Consider the following 8023-nt stretch of genomic DNA (forward strand, 5'->3'; position numbering starts at 1 on the left):
TGACAGAGGCCTAGGAGGCAGGGGCGCGGCCTGCTTGAAGAATATCCAGTGATAAAAGGTAATGGCAGAATTTTCCTAAACATGTGATAGCGCCTGCGGGTAGTGTGAGGGGAAGGTTTTAGCCGTTTTCTTTTAATGTAATTTTGTAAACTGGTGGTTTAAATGTAGGATTTTCGGCGAAGTTTCTATTTTGTTTCTATATATAAAAATAAACTCTGTTTCTATTCCCTACCTCGCTATTGGGTGACTAAGGTTTTCAAACTCTAAATTTTGTAAATTTCGTCTTGGCTTTAAAGGTTCCTCCTTTAGTCACCCTCTTGTAGTATGGGATTAACCTCTGCACCTTTGGGCCCTAAGCCAACTTAGGTTTTTAGTAATTTCTATAAGGAGTGTTGGAGTTTCATCTCCTTGCCTTTTGTTAATGGGTGGTCATGTGCAACCTCTCTCTTTCTCGGCCATTAATTTGCTTACCCTCCAGGGTTGGCTTTTCCCTCGGACTCGGCGAGGGATCCCACCTCTACCGCCTTATCAATCAGGACTGATCTGCATTTAGGGCAGTCGCCCAGGTGGCAGATTCCCTATCTGTTGTTTTCTTAGCCTTTTCCTAAATGATTTTAAAGAAATTGGAAATTTATTGAACATTTCCCTTGGTAAGTTATTCAAATCCCTAACTCCCCTTCCTATAAATGAATATTTGCCCCAGTTTGTCCTCTTGAATTCCAACTTTATCTTCATATTGTGATCTTTCCTACTTTAATAAACGCCACTCAAACTTATTCGTCTACTAATATCATTCCACGCCATCTCTCTGCTGACAGCTCGAAACATACCCCTTAGTCGAGCAGCTCTCCTTCTTTCTCTCAGTTCTTCCCAGCCCAAACTTTGCAACATTTTTGTAACGCTACTCTTTTGTCAGAAATCACCCAGTACAAATCAACCTGCTTTTCTTTGGAATTTTTCCAGTTCTTGAATCAGGTAATCCTGGTGAGGGTCCCATACACCGGAACCATACTCTAGTTGGGGTCTTACCAGAGACTTATATACCCCTCTCCTTTACATCATTACTACAACCCTCATAACCATGTGCAGAGATCTGTACCCTTTATTTACAATCCCACTTATGTGATTACCCCAATGAAGATCTTTCCTTATATTAACACCTAGATACTTACAATGATCCCCAAAAGGAACTTTCACCCAATCAATGGAGTAATTCAAACTGAGAGTACTTTTCCTATTTGTGAAACTCACAACCTGACTTTTAACCCCGTTTATCAACATACCATTGCCTGCTGTCCATCTCACAACATTTTCGAGGTCAAGTTGCAGTTGCTCACAATCTTGTAACTTATTTATTACTCTATACAAAATAACATCATCCGCAAAAAGCCTTACCTCTGATTCCACTCCTTTACTCATATCATTTATATATATAAGACCGGGCGAGATGGCCGTGCGCGTACAGGCGCGCGGCTGTGAGCTTGCATCCGGGAGATAGTAGGTTCGAATCCCACTATCGGCAGCCCTGAAAATGGTTTTCCGTGGTTTCCCATTTTCACCCCAGGCAAATGCTGGGGCTGTACCTTAATTAAGGCCACGGCTGCTTCCTTCCAACTCCTAGCCCTTTCCTCTCCCATCGTAGCCATAAGACCTATCTGTGTCGGTGCGACGTAAAGCCCCTAGCAAAAAAAAAATATATATATATATAAGAAAACATAAAGGTCCGATAATACTGCCATGAGAATTCCCCTCTTAATTATTACAGGGTCAGATAAAGCTTCACCTACTCTAATTCTTTGAGATCTATTTTCTTGAAATATAGCAACCCATTCAGTGACTCTTTTGTCTAGTCCAATTGCACTCATTTTTGCCAGTAGTCTCCCATGATCCACCCTATCAAATGCTTTAGACAGGTCAATCGCGATACAGTCCATTTGACCTCCTGAATCCAAGATATTTGCTATTTCTTGCTGGAATCCTACAAGTTGAGCTTCAGCGGAATAACCTTTCCTAAAACCGAACTGTCTTCTATCGAACCAGTTATTAATTTCGCAAACATGTCTAATATAATCAGAAAGAATGCCTTCCCAAAGCTTACATACAATGCATGTCAAACTTACTAGCCTGTAATTTTCAGCTTTATGTCTATCACCCTTTCCTTTATGCACAGGGGCTACTATAGCAACTCTCCATTCATCTCGTATAGCTCCTCCAACCAAACAATAAACAAATAAGTACATCAGATATGGTACTATATCCCAATCCATTTTTTAGTATATCACCAGAAATCTTATCAATTCCAGCCGCTTTTCTAGTTTTCATCTTTTGTACCTTATTGTAAATGTCATTGTTATATGTAAATTTGAATACTTCTTTAGCCTTAGTCTTCTCCTCTATCTGGACATTATCCTTGTAACCAACAATCTTTACATACTGCTGATTGAATACTTCTGCCTTTTGAAGATCCTCACATACACACTCCTATTGTTCATTAATTATTCCTGGAATGTCCTCCTTGGAACCTGTTTCTGCCTTAAAATACCTATACATACCTTTCCATTTTCACTAAAATTTGTATGACTGCCAATTATGCTTGCCATTATGTTATCCTTAGCTGCCTTCTCTGCTAGATTCAATTTTCTAGTAAGTTCCTTCAATTTCTCCTTAGTTCCACAGCCATTTCTAACTCTATTTCTTTCCAGTCTGCACCTCCTTTCTAGTCTCTTTATTTCTCTATTATAATAAGGTGGGTCTTTACTATTCCTTACCTCCCTTAAAGGTACAAACCCCTTTCGCATTCCTCAACAATTTCTTTAAACCCATCCCGAAGTCAGTGTACATTTTTTTTACCATTTTCCACCTATCATAGTTAATTTTTAGAAACTCCCTCATGCCTGCTTTATCAGCCATATGGTACTGCCTAATAGTCCTACTTTTAAGACCTTCCTTTCTATCACATTTATTTTTAACTACCACAAAAACAGCTTCATGATCACTAATACCATCTATTACTTCAGTTTCTCTATAGAGCTCATCTGGTTTTATCAGCACCACATCCAGGATATTTTTCCCTCTGGTTGGTTCCATCACTTTCTGAATCAGCTGTCCTTCCCATATTAACTTATTTGCCATTTGTTGGTCATGCTTCCTGTCGTTCGCATTTCCTTCCCAATTGACATCTGGTAAATTCAGATCTCCCGCTACAATCACATTTCTTTCCTTGTCGTTTCCTACATAGCTGATTATCTTATCAAATAATTCTGAATCTGTGTCAGTGCTACCCTTTCCTGGTCTGTACACTCCAAATATATCAAGTTGCCTATCATCTTTAGAAATGAGCCTTACACCTAGAATTTCATGTGTCTCATCTTTAAATTTTTCGTAGCTTACAAATTCTTCTTTCACCAGAATGAATACTCCCCCTCCCATCATTCCTATCCTATCTCTACGATACACCCTCCAGTTCCGTGAGAAAATTTCTGCATCCATTATATCATTTCTCAGCCATGATTCAACTCCTATTACAATATCTGGTAAATATATATCTATTAAATTACTTAATTCTATTCCTTTCTTTACAATACTTCTACAGTTCAACACTAACAATTTTATGTCATCCCTACTTGATTTCCAGTTCCCTGTTCCCTTATCACCGCTCCCTAGGCCACCCCGTTTCCCTGAATGTACCTCCCTATTACCCTTCCAAACAAATTTCCTAACTTAAACGTACCACTGCGGTTTAAGTGAAGGCCATCCGAGTGCAGATCCCTATCTCGTACCCACCCATTAGGATCTAGAAATTCCACTCCCAGTTTCCCACATACCCACTCCATAGTCTCATTTAAATCCCCAACCACCCTCCAGTCAGTATCCCTTCTACACAGTATTCCACTAATAACAATCTCCGCTTTCTTAAACTTCACGCGTGCTGCATTTACCAGATCCCACACATCTCCAACTATGTTGGTACTTATATCAGCTTGCCTTACGTTGTTGGTACCAACGTGAAACGCTACCACCTTCTCCTTCCCCTCCTCCCTCTCTTCTACTTTCCTCAACATCTGCCTCAACCTAACTCCTGGATAACATTCTATCCTGGTTCCCTTTCCTCCACACACTTTCCCCACGTGTCTAACAATGGAATCCCCCATGACCAGAGCCTCAACCCTGCTCACCTCATTTGATCCCCTCCCCTCCTGGTCAGCCCTATCTTTCCTGATAGCTGCAGAAGCTACTTCCTCCTCCCTTTTCTCCTTCCCATGACCCTGTTCCACCTGTCTTTTCCTATCCTCTACTCTACATTTTTTCCTTTCCTACCTTTTCCCTTCCTCCTACTTCCACACTTCTCAGCAACAGTTCCCTGTCCCTCATCTTCCATCTGTTGCTCTACCTGGAGTGACTTGTACTGATTTCACACAGACACCTGTCCTGAATTTTGATCCTCAATAGAGCCCTAAGCCTGCAATCTCCTTCCGCTTAGGACATTAGACCACCTGTCTTCTACAACTCATCCCTTTCTTTCCCCTCCCTCTTGTACACCTACTGTAACCTGTACATTGTTTGAGGGAGTCCTATCTTCCTTCCTGTCTTCTGTGGGAATCCTAATTATCTCCCTCAAACTCTCCAACTCCTCCCTCATACCCCTCAATGCCTCACCACACCCACAGTTCGTACACTCGCGCTCCTTGGCCATTCTTTATGGAAAAAATGAAAATAAAAATAAAATAACTTATTTGCAAAAAAAAGCGAACGGAGGGATATATTGCCTTACTGAATATCTAAAGGAATACACAGAACTATACAATTCCAAACTGCAATAAAGCCTATCCTAATTAAAACAACATAATTTTAGTAAGAGTTTCTACGGATACCTCTACTAGAGCAATACTACACAAATATTTTACAATAATAAAATAAGCACACTAAATTCTGATAGGATATTAGGTTACTCGTATACTACTGTACAGTACACTACAGTATTTTTTAAACTACTTTCAGTCGTATCCCAGTTACAATACTGGTACCTACCGTATGTCACTACTAAGCACAAACAGAAATGAAATTTGCAAGAACTACTATACTCAAAGATTACCAACAAAGCTAAATGCTTAGACAAATTATTATTAGAACCAATTAGAACTACGCTCTAATAGATACACACGAAAGATAACACAGGAATATAGCAGGCAAGATACGTCACTATCTAAATATACTGTATCTACACTACAATTTTCAGCTGAAGTGTGGTTATATGAACTTTTACCGCTGGTGGATTAGTATTATTTTCCCTACTACGCGGGACGGAGAATCAAAGTGTCCTTAAATGGTGAGAATAAGAGGTTGTCTACTATAAGTTTTGTCAAAACCACGCCAGGAGCTTGAAATGCAATATTATTGCGATATAGGAGGAGTGTGAGACATTCGGTCAGGTGATACAACTGGGGAGGATGACCAATACCTCGCCCAGGCGTCCTCACCTGCCTTGCGGGGGGATGGGAAGATTGGAAGGGATAGACAAGGAAAAGGAAGAGGGAAGGAAACGGCCGTGGCCTTAAGTTAGGTACCATCCTGGCATTTGCCTGGAGGAGAAGTGGAAAACCACTTCCAGGATGGCTGAGGCTGAGGTGGGAATCGAACCCACCTCTACTCAGTTGACCTCCCGAGACTGAGTGGACCCTGTTCCAGCCCTCGTACCACTTTTCAAATTTCGTGGCAGGGCCAGAGCCAGTGCCAGTGGCAGCTAATCACAGTAACCGCTACACCACAGAGGCGGACTATGTGCAACCTTTTCTCTTTTACTCTTAAGGCCATGTAGTATGGGTAATTGTAATTACGCCCCTGTTTATCCTGTATTATCCACAAGGCAACTGTTCTTCGTCGCAGCTCAAAACGCTTAAAAGGCTTGTCATTCAATAAACCAACCATCGCAAAGGGGTAACCTAAGTCAAATAAGTAGAGATGATACGCGACACTGAGCGAGATATCGAGGGTCAGCTACTGGAGCTCACTCTAGCGGATGGACCTGAACAGTACTGATTCTCTCGTAAGAGACGTGTATTTTTGTGTGAAGTTTTTGGTGTTATTTATGCGTTTTCAGTAAGTTGACATAAATAAATAGTAGTGTGTGTCATTCCTTGATATCTCCTCCCAACGTGAGGGGAAAGGTATGTGCTGTGTTTGGCTGCAGTAATTACGAAGTAGAGAAAAATGCGCGGTCGTTCTTCAGGTTCCCTCGTGACAAGAACATGTAAGTAATATATTGTTTGCATATATATTCTTCCAGTGACAGAGATTTGTACAGTACTTCATAATCTTCTGACCTGCTCGACCCATATTTTAACTGGCATAAAATGTAATACGCATAATTTATTCTATAGTGCAGCAGTTAACCTTCAATACCGATGTGTTGTTGTAGGTGTGATCTGTGGGTTTTGAAATGTCACAGAAGCGATTAGGATAAGGTGTACAAGAAAGAAGGGACGTTACGCTTATATAAGAATTATAAGATCTGTTCAGATCATTTCCAGGCCGGCGACTTTAGAAATCCTCGACAATACAGCCAAGGGTATGTTACATTTTTGCTCTAATTGTACGTAAATATTCCTTAAAGCATCACTATCGACAACATTTTCATACTTTTCTTTCTTTATCCCTCTTCTCAGATTAAAGCCTGGATTTTATAGATTATCTTTCTGTTAGTAGGCTTTATGTTAAGAGGAAAATTGTCCAGCTATTAAATGTTAATTCATTGCATCATACCATATGTGTAAGGAATGTACCAATATTTTTATTGACAAGTGTCTTAATGTGATGATACAATGTTTTTAAATGAGAAAAAAGACAAATCCAACCGTAAGAGTTCAGGCAGGAATGCTAAAGCTAAAAAAGTAATGCATAAATGAAAGATCAAGCCATTTCACTTCTTGTTTATATGTCTACTTTCAGTCTTTGAATAATAACCTTTTAAATAATTCTTCATTCATTTATCCAGAATTGCTTTAGCAACTTCCAAGTTAATATCTCAATAACACTTTCTTTCTAGTCGTAATTTATTTATCCATTTCCGTATATACATTTCCATTGATATTTGAATTTAGCGCGATTTGTTCAGGTCAAGTCACTAGGAGCGTCACTGTCGAATTGTCTCCCATTTTAGCAAGGCGAAATCCGTAATTGTCGCGTATTATCTCTACTGTATTTGCCTAAGTCTAGTGGTAGCCCGCGTCTTGGACTCGGCATACGCCACTGCTACTTTTGCTAACTGCAGCACACGAAATGCTTTTTTCCGTTATGTCGCCATTTGCTTAGACTTCACCTGACAACAAATACTGTATTTGCTGACAAGCACCAGTGCGCCGCGCGCAATGCGGCCGGGCACGACAAGCACCAGAGGAGGATCGAGACGTTGGTGAATGATTGTTCAAATTTTAAACATTTATCTGTCCAGGAACGTTGGAATTGTGGTGCTACCTTTTGTAGTTTGGAAGAAATAAATGTTTGAAATCTGTTCCTTTTTCTTGAATAACCCTGTATATAGATATATAGATTTCCACGGCCGAGACTTGAGACTTGTGTTAAAATTGTAGATAGTTTGTCGCAACTGACCTCTGTTCTTCACATTTCACGCACTGATATGAATGATAATAGCCTTTCACAAAATGAAATCGCAAGAGAATGGAAATGAATTATCTAGTGTTTATGGAGTTACTCATCGCACATGGCCCTGTGGCGCAACGGATAACGCGTCTGACTACGGATCAGAAGATTCCAGGTTCGAATCCTGGCAGGGTCGATTTATTTTTATTCCAATGGATTTCCATATTTTTATAAACATAATCATTCCTAAGTTCACCAAATATATTATTTGGCGTATACCATCGTATACATACACGCAAAACTGAAAGATGCCAACCATCAGAACATTATTCTAAGAGATATTTCCTCCAATGTTTGGAAAGTTTTTTCTTGGATATTTCAAATATCTCCTTTCCTGTCTTTTGTTGCCTTTTTAATCATTGTCAAA

The 8023-nt window shown here is 40.0% G+C and overlaps 1 non-coding gene across 1 annotated transcript; it reads left to right on the top strand.

The window, feature by feature from the left end:
- The first annotated feature begins 7719 nt into the window (after positions 1-7719).
- Positions 7720-7792, top strand: TRNAR-ACG (transfer RNA arginine (anticodon ACG)). Its single transcript has one exon. It is a non-coding gene; the product is annotated as a tRNA-Arg (tRNA).
- Positions 7793-8023: the final 231 nt, after the last annotated feature.

Source organism: Anabrus simplex, chromosome 7 (genome assembly GCF_040414725.1).
Source record: "Anabrus simplex isolate iqAnaSimp1 chromosome 7, ASM4041472v1, whole genome shotgun sequence".
Taxonomy (NCBI): domain Eukaryota; kingdom Metazoa; phylum Arthropoda; class Insecta; order Orthoptera; family Tettigoniidae; genus Anabrus; species Anabrus simplex.